Below are 16,339 nucleotides of genomic sequence, written 5' to 3' on the forward strand. Positions count from 1 at the left end.
TTTGTGGTACATTGTAGGCAACAATTTGGCATGAGCCATTAGAGGAGAAACCAGGTGATGCTCATTACTGCATGGCATATATACTCCACATAGCATGATACTCATAGTACATATGTTCAATTCCTGTCACGGTGACTCAGAGTTTAATCTCATGGTCTCATCATTTAACATCAAAACATAGCATGTGCCCAGGCCATTACATATACTTCAAGTATTTCCTGAGAATTTATGGGCTGTGTGTGTTTGTGTTTGTGTGAGTCTCTGAGAGTATTATCATTTGTGTTTTAGGTATAAGGATTACAGCATTCTCCAACTAGTAAATTAAAGAACAATGCTTGACAAATATTAAGAAAAATCCGCAGGGCACAGTGGCTCATGCCTGTAATCCCAGCACTTTGGGAGGCCGAGGTGGGTGGATCATGAGGTCAGGAGTACAAGACCAGCCTGACCAATGCAGTGAAACCCCTTCTCTATTAAAAATACAAAAAGTTAGCGGGGTGTTGTGGTGGGCACCTGCAGTCCCAGCTACTCAGGAAGCTGAGGCAGGATAACTGCTTGAACCCGGGACGCAAGAGGTTGCAGTGAGCTGAGGCTGTGCCACTGCACTCCAGCCTGGGTGACAGATTGAGACTCCATCTCAAAAAAAAATAATAATCCATGTGTTAATAAGGAAGAAAACCGCTACCATATAACTTGTCAAGGCAACTCATGAACTTTTAGATTATTTGCATGCATATCTTTCAATATGTACATACATTGTTAACTTCATGCAAAAAAATAAATCTGTATTAAAAGTGGATGACTGCGTACACTGTGGTTTGGATCAGACCAAGTGTGTATTTTAACAAACCTCTTAGATGCATGAATTCACTTGACTGTCACCAGTACTAAGTCTTACATGTCAACATTTCATGCCTTCAATAAAAATAGAGGTAAATCTTAACATTCGGCCTCTGGAAAATTACTTTAGTAAAGTAGGCACTATCAGTTCTTTGATTTTTTACAGATACATCACTACACACTTCTTTAAAAAGATCACGAAGAGACAAAGACACCAGAAATTATGGCAACCTAACATTTTGCTCAATTTGTGTAAACAATTTCCACTCTTAACCACTTACTTTTGATTTCCATCGGACTGACATGTAATCCATACAACCTCATCAAGCATTTCCTCTTTTTAAGAACTCAGTTTCTGCACAGCCAAGTCTTCCCATTTTTACTCTTTTCACTCCACATCATATCTGCAGTATTTTATTATGATATCAAATAAATAGGCCTCCATGCCTAAGGAGAGAAGAAAAAAAAAGGCTCACCACTAAAGTCTTGGAGAAGAGCAAATCTAGGCACCAGGCCATGTGATTCTTGTCCTGATTTTCTACTCAGGTTCCCTGAGAGTTTTACTCCATGTTCTGACTTAGTCGGTAGACCTTATACGTACAGGGGGAGGATGCTATTTAGTGGAGCTCTAACATAAGGGTCCAGATACCTCTCAAGCCTGACAAGACACACACAGCCATACTTTAATGGACACAAATACAGGAATTACTATAAATACTAATCCGATTGGTCACAGGAATTTGTCTTATGGTTTCATTATTTAACATTGAAACACAAATATTTTCCAGTGTCATTAAATGGCTGTCACATAGAACTATGCTCTATGATTTTCTTGTGTATGTGTCTTATTGTTTTTCAGTTAGGAATCAGTGCTATACTTTCTCATTAGAAACAAAGACATGAAATTTGCAAAGAAGTTAAAAATAACCATGTGCTGATCAAGAGAAAAGCAATGTCATAAAACTGTATTAAACAATGGTAACTGTTTTCCCTATTTACTCTCATTTTTTCAATACACGGATAAAAAGTTCTATATATACAAACACCACAACAAATTTAAATTTTAATTGAATTTAGCTATACATAAGGTTGAAGAGTTAAAAGTTTCACATCTTATTCCTGAGGAGTTTTTTTTATTCTCATAAGAAAGTTGAAATATCTGAATTTTAGACAATAAAATATTGGCAAAAAACGTCTTGATTGGAGTGTTCATCAAAACATAAGTTCTCAAATTTCACTTTTAAATCTAAAATACATATATTTATACACACATAAAATATAAATACATGTTTATATGCAATATTAACATATGTATTATACATACTTACACCTAGAAAATTAGAAGTTTTAATACTTCTCAAATTTTTATTCTTAATTCTTTCCTTAAAATTTCATCTTTGAAATCTCAAAAGAAAGATAACAAAATTCAATAAATGATAGTCGAAATAGGCATCTCTCACATTCAGTCACCTAGATGTGTAACCTAAGAAAACTGTAAGATGGATGCATTCACACAACTCACACGAAGCCAGAATGCTTTATTAGTGTCTCTGTTTATATAAAGATTAATTAAAGTTATGAATTTGTTGGCCAAAAATACCATCTTCAAACATATACTCATTATAACACCTAGTATGATTAAAAATACATAGCATTGGCCGGGCACAGTGGCTCACAACTATAATCCCAACACTTTGGAAGGCCAATGCAGATGGATAGCTTGAGCCCAGGAGTTCAAGACCAGCCCGATCAATGTAGTAAGATCCTGTGTCTACAAAAAATAGCCGGGCATGGTGGCGTGCAATGGAAGCCCCAGCTACATAAAAGGCGGAGGTGGGAGGACCACCTGAGCCCAGGGAGGTTGATCCTGCAGTGACCCATGATCATGCCATTGCATTCTCGCCTAGGCAACAGAGTGAGACACTGTGTAATATATATATATGTGTGTGCATATACATATATATGGCATTTAAAATATTGTAATATACCTACAGACAGAAATAAATATACACAAACACCCAACACAGTTTACTTTAAATATAATTGGATGCATACTGATTGAAATTTTGAACAAAATTTCAGCATTGCCTTATACTTCTTGAATATATACACATCCATATATAATTTTGAGTGCTTGAAGTTTCTTTTATATGTTACTCTAGAAGAACTTTAAAAATTATAAAGTAGAAATCATGCTGGGTCTCATATAGTGAAAAGAAATAATCACTTTTCAAATGTTATGGTAGATATCATCTGTTCCCTATGCACATAGAATATGGACTTTTATAACCTAATGATCAAATTCCTCTGTAGTGCAACTGTTTTTGTTTTTCCAATGTTAGATATGGGGTTTCCTTATGTTGAGCAGTTTGAACTCAAACTTCAGGTCTTAAGTGATCTTCCATTTTGGCCTCCCAAAGTGCTAGGATTACAGGCATGAGGCACCAAGCCAGTCCACCTTGTAGCATAACTGTTAAAACAAGATTTCTTCACCGATAACTTGACAACTTTTCAAATATAATTAATTATTCATGGAAATAATTACAGCTTTAAAAGTACTGGCACTTTTAAAAACTGAGTTGGTAAAATTCATATGACATAAAATTAACCTCTAAAATATATGAAATTCAGTGGCATTTAGTACTTTCACAATGTAGTGCAAGTATCACCTATATCTACCGGCAAATCATTTTCATTACCACAAAAGAAGACCCTGGACCCATTAAGCAGTCATTCCTCATTCCACTCTCTGTTCAGCCCCTGGCAAACACTCATCTGCCTTCCCTCACTACTGATCACCACAATAAGGGGCCTTTTTCAAAGTCTTGCTTCTTTCACTTAGCTTGTTTCCAATTTCATGCACTGGTTATCTATCTCTTTGATATCTCTTTGACATCCATCTTTACTGTTGTACCTTCATCCACTCGACTTACCACCTGAAGGAGACCATTTGATACCATGGAACTTGCTGGACCTGTAACTGTGTGAAGTAAATCATACCCAGATAGACACAGTGAAGACAACATTTTATTTGCGAAAAAAACAAAATTCCTAATGAGCATGGGTGATTTAAGCCTCATTTTGTTTTTAGATGGAAAAAACAAAAAATTCAACAGTAAGACCAGGTTGCACAAAACCAGACAAAGCTCAGGCAGCCATGTTTAGTGGCGCCTTTATCTCTGGTTTGCTTATTTCACAGAGGAAGGGCAGGAGAAAGGGCTCAAAGAAAGGGCTTCACTGAAAATGTGGAGTACTACTGTCACCGTGAGGAAATCCTTTAAAGACACAATACTCCACTACAGCCTCCTTCCCAGAAAGCCTCGCTGTGGGGGAAAGGTTGATCTGTGGGGAGGTGAAAGAGGCTTGGCCTCTAGGCGAGGTCTTCTTGCCTTCTCCTCTAATGCCTGAAGAGAGACCTAGACATTGGCGGGATCTTGGTGTAGAACCTGGAGTGTGAGGGGTTTGGACTGCGGAGTGTGAGGGTCTTGGAGTGAACCAGCAGCTGCCAGGAGGTCCTGGCACAGGAAGTGATGGGGCGAGGCCTCTGTTGCTCCAGGTGTGGGGAAGACAGCAAGAACCCACTCAAACAAACATATAGGTTCTTGTGGGTATCTGTCTCCTGTTGTTGCCCCTCAGAGCAAGAGCCAGCAGGCTTTCACTTGCTGTCATCTTGCAATGGGTCTTTGGATCTCTGGTAGCATCAGTACCGCCCACAATCAACAGGGTTAATCCAAGGGAAATTTACAGGCTTTGCTATTAGAACCTTCACTCTCCAGGTTCTACACAAAGATAACGCCAATGTCCAGGTCTCTTTTAAGGCCTTAGATAAGAAAGCAAGGACTCCCAGCCTGGAGGCCAAGCCTTTTCCACCTCTTACCAGACCAGACCCTCCCCAAAAAGGAGTCCTCACAAGAAGGCTGTAATGGCATAGGGATTTGTTAAACGACATCCTCGAGATGACAGTAGTGGGCCAGATATGCTAAGAAGCCCTGTTTGTAACCCCCCTTTCTCCCACCCTTCCTGGCTGAAAAAACACCACCCATTGACAAATGCGCCACCAAATATGGATGCCCAGTTTGGAGCCAGCTAGTCTTATAGTTGTACTTTTTCATTTTGTTTCCCACTTGAAATCAAACCAAGGCCTACACCACCTGCCCCCATCAGGAATCTTGTTCTTGTTAGTAATCTCGCTCTTTCAAAAATTAAATATCCTCCTGACCTAGTTTGCGTGGGTTTCATTTACTTCAGAGTTACAGGTCCAGTCATTTCCGTGACATCAAACTGTCTCCTGCAGGGGACAAATTTGGTGCATGAATGCATAAAAAGGAGAAAAGGGCTAAAAGCTTGGTCTCCAGCAAACAATAAAAATCCTACTGGTTCTTGACCTGGTTCCCATGTCAGACATCCAGGGATGGATGGTTCATACAACTTACCAGGGCAACCATACAACTTGTCAAGGCAGCTCATGAACTTTTGGATTATTTCCATGCATATTTTTCAATATAAACATACATTGTTAATTTCATGCAAAAAATAAATCTGTATTGAAAGTGGATTACTGTGTATATTGTGGTTTGGATTAGACCAAGTGTGTATTTTAACAGACCATTGAAAAGTGTGAATTAATTTGAATGTCACCAATACTAAGTCTTATATGTCAACATTTCACGCTTTCAATATAAATAAGGGTAAATCTCAAAATAAGACCTCAGGGATATTACTTTGGAAAAGTAGACACTATACATGACTACGTTTCCCAAAAAAAGGCCACGAAGAGACAAAGACACCAGAAACTATGGCTATACAACATCTTGCTAATTTGTGTAAACATTAATCTCAGCCACTTGCTTCCGGTTTCCATTGCAGAGTAAACGGAGATGTAATCCACTCACTCTTATCAAACATCCCTTCTTTTAAAGAACTCAGTTCCTGCACAATGAAGTCTTCCCATTTCTACACTTTCTCACTCAGCATCATATCTGCCGTTTTTTATTATGATATCAAATGGTCTTGTCATAATGGAGACAGAGCATAGGGATCCATGCCGAAGGAGAGAACTCAAAAAAAAAAAAAAGCTTACCCCTAAGGTCTCGGAGAAGAGGAAATTGAGGCACCAGGCCACGTGGTTCTTGTCCTGACTCCCTACCCAGGTTCCCTGGGAGTTTTACTCCATGTTCTGACCTAGTCATTAGGTCTTATATGTTGAGGGGGAGGCTGCTATTTAGTGGGGCTCTAACATAAGGGTCTGGATAGTCTCCAGCCCAACAAGACACACACAGCCCAACTTGAATGGACACAAATATAGGAATTACTATAAATTCTAATCCAATGGATTATAGGATTTTGTCTCATGGTTTCACCATTTAACATTGGAACAGAAATATTTTCCAGGGTCATTAAAAGGCTATGACTTCCGACTGTGTCCTATGACTTTGTTATGTTTGCATCTCAGTGCTTTTCAGTTAGAAATCAGTCCTATATTTTCACATTACTAATGAAGACGTGGAATCTGCAAAGAAGTTAAAAGTAACGACGTGCTGATCAAGAGGAAAGCAATGTCATAAAACTGTATTAAACACTGATAACCATTTCCATATTCACTCCCATTGTTTCAATACACAGATAAAAAGTTATATCTATACAGTCAAACACCACAATAAATTTATGTTTTTGTTAAATTTATCTGTATACTTAAGGTTGAAGAATTAAAAGTTTCACATCTGATTCCGGAGGAGTTTTTGGTATTCTCATAAAGAAATGGCAGTATCTGAATTTTAGACAATAACATATTTGCAAGAAATTTCTTGACTGGACTATCCCTCAAACCCTAAGTTCACTCACAAAATTTGTACTTTTAAATCTAAAATATCTATATATAGACATATAGATGTATCATTATTATTATTATTATTTGAGACTGACTCTCACTCTTTTGCCCAGGCTGCAGTGCAATGGTGCAATCTTGGCTCACCGCAACCTCTGCCTCTTGGGTTCAAGCAATTCTCCTACCTCAGCCTCCCAAGTAGCTGGGATTACAGGCATGCACCACCGCATCCAGCTAATTTTTGTATTTTTTGTAGAGATGAGGTTTCCCCACGTTGGCCAGGCTGGTCTCGAATTCCTAACCTCAAGTGAGACACCCGTTCCTCACTCGCAAAGTCTTGGGATTACAGGTGAGAGCCAACATGTGCAGAATAACATACATACATATATAAATACATTTTTATATGCAATATAAACATGTATTTTACATGTTTATACCTCTGAAAATTAGGATTTTTAATTTATCTCAAATGTTTATTCTTAATTCTAACCTTAAAATTTTATATTTAAAATTTCAAAAGAAAGATAACAAAATTCAAGAAATGATAGTTGAAATAGGCATCGCTAACATTCAGTCACCTAGATGTGTAACCTAAGAAAACTGTATGCTGGACGTGGTGGTTCACGCCTGTAATCCTAGCACTTTGGGAGGCCAAGGTAGGCAGATCACCTGAGGTCGGAAGTTCAACACAGCCTGACCAACATGGAGAAACCTCGTCTCTACTAAAAATACAAAATTAGCCGTACACGATGGTGCATACCTGTAATCCCAGCTACTTGGGATGTTGAGGCAGGAGAATAGCTTGAATCCCGGAGGCAGAGGTTGCAGTGGGCCAAGATCGTGCTATTGCACTCTAGTCTGGGCAACAAGAGTGAAACTCCTTATAAAAAAATATCTGTAAGATGGATGCATTCCCACAACTCACATGCAGGTAGAGTGCTTCATTAGTGTCTCTGTTTACAACAATGAATTAAAGATATGAATTTGTTGGCCAAAAATACCATCTTCAAACATATACCCATTATAACACCAACCATGATTAAAAGCATATAACATTGGCCAGGCACGGTGGCTCTACTAAAAATACAAAATTAGTCAGGCTTGGTGGAGTGTGCCTGTAGTCCCAGCTACTCAGGAGGCTGAGACAAGATAATTGCTTGAACCTGGGAGGTGGTGGTTGCAGTGAGCTGAGATTGTGCCATTGCACTCCAGCCTGGGCAATAAGAGCGAAACTCCATCTCAAAATAAATAAATAAATAAAATGTGGTAGGTACTGTCATCTGTTTCTTATGCATATGTAATATAGACTTTTATAAACTAATGCTCAAATTCCCCTGCACTATAACTTTATGTATAGATATGCATATCATTTTAGACATGGGGTTTTACTATCTTCATCAGGCAGATCTTGAACTCCTTGCTTCAAGCAGTCCTCCCATCTGGGCCTCCCAAAGTGTTAGGATTACAGGCATGAGGCACCCTGTCCGATCAACTTGTAGTATAATTGATAAAACGAGTTTTCTTCACTAATAACTTGAGTACTTTTCAAATATAATTAATTATTCATGGAAATAATGATAGGCTTAAAAGTATTGGGACTTTTTAAACTGAGTTTACAAAATCAGTATAACATAAAACTAACCATTCACCATGCAGTGCAAGCATTGCCACTGTCTAGTGGTAACTCGTTTTCATTACCACAGAAGAAAGCCCTGGACCGATTAAGCAGTCATTCCTCATTCCACTCGCTTCCCGGTCCCTAGCAAAATCTCGTCACTTTCCCTCACTACTGATCATCACAATAAGTGGCCTTGTTTGTCTTGCTTCTTTCACTTAGCATGTTTCAAATTTTATGCATTGATTATCCATCTCTTTGATATCTATCTCTTCTATATGGATCTCTGTTGTTGTACCTTCATCCGCCCAATTAATCACCTGAAGTAGACAATTTGAGGCCATGAAACTTACTGGACTTGTAACCGTGTTAAGTAAATCACACCCATTTACTCTCAGTGAGGAGTATATTTAACTTCTTTCTTTTTTTTTTTTTTTTTTTTGACATGGAGTGTGACTCTGTCTCCCAGGCGAGAGTGCAGTGGCAGTATCTCGGCTCACTGCAACCTCCGCCTCAGCCTCGCCAGTAGCTAGAATTACAGGTGGGTGCCACCACACCTCACTAATTTTTTATATTTCGGGTAAAGACAGGGTTTCAACATGTTGGCAGGCCTGGTTTCGAACTCCTAATCTCAAGTGATCCATCTGCCTCGGCCTCCCAAAGTGGTGGGATTACAGAGCCACTGCGCCTGGCCAGAATATACTGAATTTCTGAAAGAAAAGGTTCCTGATAAGCATGGGTAGTTTAGGCCTCGTTTTGTTTTCAGGCGAAAAAAAAATAAACAAAATGTCAACAGTAAGATCAGGTTGCACCAAACTGGACAAATCTCTGGGCCATGAAAGTTATTGGCGCCTTTGTCTCTGGGTGGCGTTTTTTCCAACAAGAAGGGTGGGAGAAAAGGGCGCCGACATAGGACTTCTTTGAAAATATGGTACACTATTGCCACCGTGAGGAAATCGTTTAATGGTAGAATATGCCATTTCACCATCCTTCCCAGGAAACCTGGCTGTGGGGGAAATTCTGATTTCTGGGAAGGCGAAAGTCGCTTGAGCACCAGGCTAGGTCTTCTTGCCTTCTCCTTTAAGGTCTGAAAAGAGGCCGGGGCATTGGCAGTACCTTAGTGTAGAACGTGGAGGGTGAGGGTCTTGGAGTGAAGCAGCAGCTGCCAGGTGGTCCTGGCACCGGAAGTCGTGGAGTGGAGCCTAGATTCCTCCTGGTGTGGGCAGGACTGCAGAAACCCAGTGAAACACAAATTGAGGGTTTTGTGGGCATCTGGCTCTTCCTCCTGACCCTAGGAGCAAGAGTCAGCAAGCTTTCTCATGCTGACACCTTGCTATGGATCTTCGGGTCAGGTAGTCCTCACAAGAACTCTGTAATGGTGTAGAGATTCCTTAAACAACTTCCTCGCGATGGCAGTAGTGCTCCAGATATGCCAAATAGCCCTCCTCGGCACTCTCTTCTCCCGCCCTTCCTGTCTGGAAAAACGCCACACATAGACAAAGCGCCACCAAATGTAGATGGCTTATATTTTGCCCAGTTTGGAGCTAGCTGGTCTTACTGCTGTGCTTTTTCTTTTTGTTTTCCACTTGAAATCAAACCAACGCCTAAACCATCCACCCTCATCAGGAATCTTGTTCTTTCAGAAATTATTCTCCTGACCTAGTCTGTATGGGTTTCATTTAGAATTACAGGTCCAGTAAATTCAGTGCCATCAAACTGTCTTCTTCAAGGGATAAATTCAGTGGATGAATTCACAAAAAAGGAGAAAAGGGCTAAAACTTGTAAAAGATCTTCTCCAGCAACAATTTAAAAATCTCAGAGGTCTTTGCCCTGGCTCCCCTGGTTGGACATCCAGGGAGTTCTCCATATTCTAAGAGTCTTCTGTGGAGCATTGTAGGCAACAATTTGACATGAGCCATTAGAGGAGAAACCAGGTGATGCTCATTACTGTGTGTCATATATACTCCACATGGCATGATACTCATAGTTCAATTCCTGTCAAGATGACTCACAGTTTCATCTCATGGTCTCAACATTCAACATTAAAACACAGCATGTTTCCAGGCCATTACATATTCTTCAAGAATTCCCTGAGAATTTATGGGCTGTGTGTGTTTGTGTTTGTGTGTGTCTCAGAGTTTTACAATTTGTCTTTTAGGCATAAGGATTAACTAGTAAATTAAAGAATAATGCTTGACAAATATTAAGATTAGTCCATGTATTAATAACAAAGAAAACTGCTACCATACAACTAGTCAAGGAAACTCATGAACTTTTGGATTATTTCAAGGAATCTCTTTAGATGTGTATATACAATGTTAATTTTATGAAAAAATAAAGCTGTATTCAAAGTGGATGACTGTGTACACTGTGGTTTGGATCAGCTCAAGTGTGCATTTTAACAAACCTTTGAGGAGCGTGAATTCATTTGAATGCTACCAGTACTAAGTCTTATATGTCAACATTTCATCCTTCCGTGTGAATAAAGGTAAATCTTAAAACAGGGCCTCAGGAATATTACTTTAGAAAAGTAGCACTATCAACTTTTTGTTTGAATTTTTACCAATACATTACTATACGTTTCAAAACAAAAGCCTGTGAAGAGACAAAGACATCAGAAACTACGGCTACCTAATATTTTGCTCAATATGTGCAAACAATTTCCACTCTTAAACGTTTGCTTTGGATTCCATTGGATATTGAACTGAGATGTGATCCACTCACCCTCATCAAGCATCTTCTCTGTTTAAGAACTTAGTTTCTGCACAACCAAGTCTTCCCATTTCGACTCTTCTTTCAGCATCCTATCTGCAGTGTTTTATTGTGATACTAAATAGTCCTGTATTGGGAACAGACCTTTGGGATCCATGCCTAAGGAGAGAAGAAAAAATAAAGCTTAGCCCTAAGGTCTTGGAGCAGAGCAAATCTAGGCACGAGGCCATGTGGTTATTGTCCCGACTCCCTCCCCAGGTTCCCTGGGAGTTTTACTCCACGTTCTGACTTAGTCAATAGGCCTTATACATTGAGGGGGAAGCCGCTATTTAGTGGGATGCTAACATAAGCATCCATATAGCTCTCAAGCCTGACAAACATGCACAGCCCTATGTGAATGGACACAAATACAGGAATGACTATAAATTCTAATCGGATAAATTACAGGATTTTGTCTCATGGTTTCATTATTTAACATTGAAACAGAAATCTTTTCCAGTGCCATTAAAAGGCTATGACTGGCTGGGTACGTTGGCTCACACCTGTAATCCTAGCACTTTGGGAGGCTGAGGTGGGTGGATCACTTGAGGTCAGGAGTTCAAGACAAGCCCAGCCAACATGGTGAAACCCCATCTCTAATAAAGTACAACAAAATTAGCTAGGTATGATGGTGCATGCTTGCAATCCCAGCTACTCAGGAAGCTGAGGCAGGAGAATTGCTTGAACCCGAGGCGGAGGTTGCAGTGAGCCAAGATCATGCCACTGCACTCCAGCCTGGGCAAAAGAGAGACTCTGCCCGTCTCAGAAAAACAAACAAAAACAAAAAAAAAGGCTGTGACTTAAGACTGCCTCTTATGACTGTTGTGTATGCATCTTACTGTTTTTCACTTAGGAATCAGTCCTATACTTTCTCATTAGTAATGAAGACATGGAATTTGCAATGAAGTGAAAAATAACCATGTGCTGATCCAGAGAAAAGCAATGTCATAAAACTGTGTATTAAACAATATTAACCATTTCCATATTCACTCCATTGTTTTGATACACAGATAAAATGTTCTATATACACAAACACCACAAAAAATTGACATTTTACTTCAGTTTAGCTATACATAAGATTAAAGAACTAAAAGTCTCACCTCTGATTCCTGAGGAGCTTTTGATATTCTCATAAAAAATTTGTAATATCTGAATTTTAGGCAATAAAATGCTTGCAGGGAACTTGTGATTGGCCTATTCATCAAAACATAAGATCTCAATTTGCATTTTTAAATCTAAAATATATGGATTTATACATACACAAACATATAAATACATATTTATATACAATATAAACGTACGTGTTAAACATATTTATACTTCTGAAAATTAGGATTTTTAATACTTCTTGAATTTTATCCCTAATTCTTACCATAAATATTATCTTTTCAGAAGAAAGATAACAAAATTCAGTAAATGGTATCTGAAATAGGCATCTCTCACATTCAGTCACCTAAATGTATCACGTAAGAAAATTGTAAGATGGGGGCTGGGCGCGGTGGCTCACGCCTGTAATCCCAGCACTTTGGGAGGCCGAGGCGGGTGGATCACGAGGTCGAGAGATCGAGACCATCCTGGTCAACATGGTGAAACCCCATCTCCACTAAAAATACAAAAAATTAGCTGGGCATGGTGGCGCATGCCTGTAATCCCAGCTACTCAGGAGGCTGAGGCAGGAGAATTGCCTGAACCCAGGAGGCGGAGGTTGCGGTGAGCCGAGATCGCTCCATTGCACTCCAGCCTGGGTAACAAGAGCGAAACTCCGTCTGGGAAAAAAAAAAAAAGAAAGAAAATTGTAAGATGGATGCATTCACACAACTCACATGCACCTAGAATGCTTCATTAGTGTCTCTGTTTAAATAATGATGAATTAAAAATATGAATTTACTGACCAAAAATACTAGCCTCAAACATATAGTCACTGTAACACCTACCAGGATTAAAAATATATAGCATTGGCCAGGCACAGTGGCTCACAACTGTAATTCCAGCACTTTGAGAGGCTCAGGCAGATGGATAGCTTGAGCCTAGGAGTTCAAGTCCAGCCCTAACAGTGTAGAGAGACCACTTCTCTGCAAAACAATACCAAAAATAGCCTGGCATGGTGATCCGCAACGGAAGCCCCCAGCTACATATAAGGCGGAGGTGGGAGGCTAACCTGAGCCCAGGGAGGTTGATGCTGCAGTGAACCATTGCTCATGCCACTGCACTCCAGGCTGGGTAACAGAGTTAGAAGCTGTCTAAAATGTATATATACTTGTATATATATATATATGTAATCCTGGCCAGGATTACAGGCATGAGGCACCCTGCCTGGCCACCTTGTAGTATAAATGTTAAAACAAGTTTTCTTCACTGATAACTGGAGTACTTTTCAATTATAATTAATTATTCCTGGAAATAATGATAGGTTTATAAGTATTAGCACTTTGTAAAACTGAGTTTGTTTAACTTCATATATATATATATAAACTTCACATAACATAAAATTAACCATTAAAATGTGTTAAATTCAATGGCACTTAGGACAGTCACAATGCAATGCAAGCATTACCACTGTCATTACCACGAAAGAAAACCTTGGACCCGCACCAGGTGTGTTGGGTCACACCTGTATAACCAGCACTTTGGGAGGCCAAGGTGGGTGGTTCATCTGAGGTCTGGAGCTCGAAACCAGCCTGACCAACATGGAGAAACCCCATTTCTAATATAAATACTAAAAATATTAGCCAGGTGTGTTGGTGCATGCCTGTAATCCCAGCTACTCAGGAGGCTGAGGCAGGAGAATCGCTTGAACCTGGGAGGTGGAGGTTGTAATGAGCCGAGGTAGTGCCATTGCACTCCAGCCTGGGCAATAAGAGTGAAACTCTGAGAAAAGAAAGAAAGGAAAAGAAAAGAAAGATAAAAGAAGAGAGAAAGGAAGGAAGGAAGGAAGGAAGGAAGGCAGGCAGGCAGACCTTGGACCCATTAAGTAGTAATTTCCCTTTCTACTCTCTGCCTAGCCCCTGGCAAAAACTCTGCTTTCCCTCACTACTCATCATCACAGTAAGTGGCCTTGTTCCTCTTGCTTTTTTCACTTAGCGTTTCAAATTTCATGAATTGGTTATTTATCTCCTTGATAACTATCTCTTGGATATCTGTGTTTGTTGTACCTTCATCCACTCAATTTATCAGCTGAAGGAGAAAATTTGATGCCATGGAAGTTGCTGGACCTATACTGTGTGAAGTAAATCATACCCATATAGACTCAGTGAGAAGTATATTTAATTTCTGAAAGAAGATGATTTCTGATGAGCATGGATGGTTTAGGCCTCATTTTGTTTTCACATAGAAGAAAAAAAAAAAGGCAAAAATTCAACAATAAGACCAGGTTGCACCAAACTGGACAAATCTCCAGGCGGCCATGTTGGGTGGCACCTTTGTCTCGGGGTGACGTTTTTTTCAGACAGAAAGGGCGGGAGAAAAGGGCTCCAAGATAGAAATTCCATGAAAATGTGAAGCAGTACTGCCACCGTGAGGACGTCGTTTAAAGACAGAATCCGCCATTACAGCGTCCTTCCCGGAAAAACTCGCTTTGGGGGAAAAGTCTGAACTATGGGGAAGTGGCAGAGGCTTGGGCTCCAGGCTACGTCTTCTTGCCTTCTCCTCCAAGGCCTGAAGAGAGGCCTTAACACTGGCGGCATCTTGGTGTAGAATCTGGAGTGTGATGGGCTTGGAGTGAAGCAGCAGCTGCCAGGCCATCCCGGCACAGGAAGTCGTGGGGCGGGGCCGCGGTTCCGCCTGGTGCCGCAGGACTCCAAGAACCCACTAAAACACAAATGGAGGCTCCTGTGGGCATCTGTCTCTTCTTCCTGTCCCTTGGAGCAAAAGTCAGCAGGCTTTTACATGCTGGCGTCCTGCTATGGGTCTTTGGGTTTCTGGTAGCATCAGTACTATGAAAAATGAATAAGGTTATTCCACAGGAAGTTTATAGGATTTGCTATTAGAACCTTCACTTAATAGGTTCTACACCAAGACACCGCCGGAGACCTGGTGTCCTTTAAGTCCTTAGATGAGAAGGCAAGGACTCCCAGCATACAGCCCAAGCCTATTCCACCTCCTTACAAACAAGACCTTCCCCAATGGATAGTCCTCTCCAGAAGAACGCTGTAATGGCATAGGGATTTGTTAAACAGCATCCTCGCGATGGCAGTAGTGCTCCAGATATGCCAAGAATCCTTGTCTTGGCGCCCTCTTGCCCCGCCTTTCCTGTATGAAAAAAAGTCACCCACAGACAAAGGCCCCACCAAATGGGTGCCTTGTATTCTACCTAGCTTGTAGCCAGCTGTTCTTACTGCTTTGCTTTTTCTTTTTGTTTTCCAACTGAAATCAAACCAAAGCCTAAACCACCTGCCCTATCAGGAATCTTGTTTTGTATTAAAAGTGGATTACTCTGTGGTTTGGATCACACCAAGTGTGTATTTTAACAAACCTTTGAGGAGTGTGATTTTATTTGAATGTCACCAGTATTAAGCCTTATATGTCAACATTTCATACCTTCAATATAAATGAAGGTAAATTTTAACATAGGGCCTCAGGAATATTACTTTAGTAAAATGGACACTACCAGCATTTTGTGTAATTTTTACAGATACATCACTACATGTTTAAAAAAAAAAGGCAATGAAGAGACAATATGGCTACCCAATATTTTACTGAATTTGTGTAAACATATACCACTCTTAGCCATTTGCTTTTAGTTTCCATTGGATATAACTGAGATGTAATCCACTCACCCTCATAAAGCATATCCTCCTTTTAAGAACTCAGTTTCTACACAACCAAGTCTTCCCATTTCTACGCTTACTCACCCAGCATCATATATAGAGTGTTTTATTATGATATCAAGTAGTCTTGCAGTATTCCAGCCACAACTTAGGGATCCATGGCTAAGGAGAGAAAAAAAAAAAAAGCTTACTCCTGAAGTCTTAGAGAAGAGCAGATCTAGGCACTAGGCCACGTGGTTCTTGTCCTGACTCCCTTCCCAGGTTGCCTGGAAGTTTTACTCCATATTCTGACCTAGTCACTAGGCCTTATATGTGGAGGGAGAGGCCGCTATTTAGTGGGATTCTAACAGAAAGGTCCAGACAGCTCTCGAGTCTGACAAGACACAGACAACCCTACTTGAATGGACACAAATACAGGAATGACTATAAATCCTAATCAGATGGATCACATGGTTCTGTCTCATGGTTTCATCATGTAATATTGGAAAAGAAATATTTTCCAGTGTCATTAAAAGGCTATGACTTAGGATTGCGGCCTATGAC

At 40.1% G+C, this 16,339-nt stretch overlaps 1 long non-coding RNA gene across 14 annotated transcripts in view; it reads right to left on the minus strand.

Moving 5' to 3' along the window:
• Positions 1 to 16,339, minus strand: part of LOC144581009 (uncharacterized) — a 113,769-nt gene that overhangs the window by 21,003 nt on the left and 76,427 nt on the right. For 12 of the 14 annotated variants that reach the window (XR_013531481.1, XR_013531480.1, XR_013531474.1 and 9 more), the window contains 4 exons: positions 15,881 to 15,958; positions 12,131 to 12,224; positions 11,004 to 11,150; positions 1,122 to 1,287 (listed from right to left, as the gene is read on the minus strand). This is a non-coding gene — a long non-coding RNA (uncharacterized LOC144581009). Of the gene's footprint in view, positions 1 to 1,121; positions 1,288 to 7,424; positions 7,618 to 11,003; positions 11,151 to 12,130; positions 12,225 to 15,880; positions 15,959 to 16,339 lie in introns of all 14 variants that reach the window. The other 2 variants (XR_013531484.1, XR_013531485.1) reach the window with 2 other exon arrangements.

The sequence above is a fragment of the Callithrix jacchus genome, chromosome X (assembly GCF_049354715.1).
Source record: "Callithrix jacchus isolate 240 chromosome X, calJac240_pri, whole genome shotgun sequence".
Classification (NCBI taxonomy): Eukaryota; Metazoa; Chordata; class Mammalia; order Primates; family Cebidae; genus Callithrix; species Callithrix jacchus.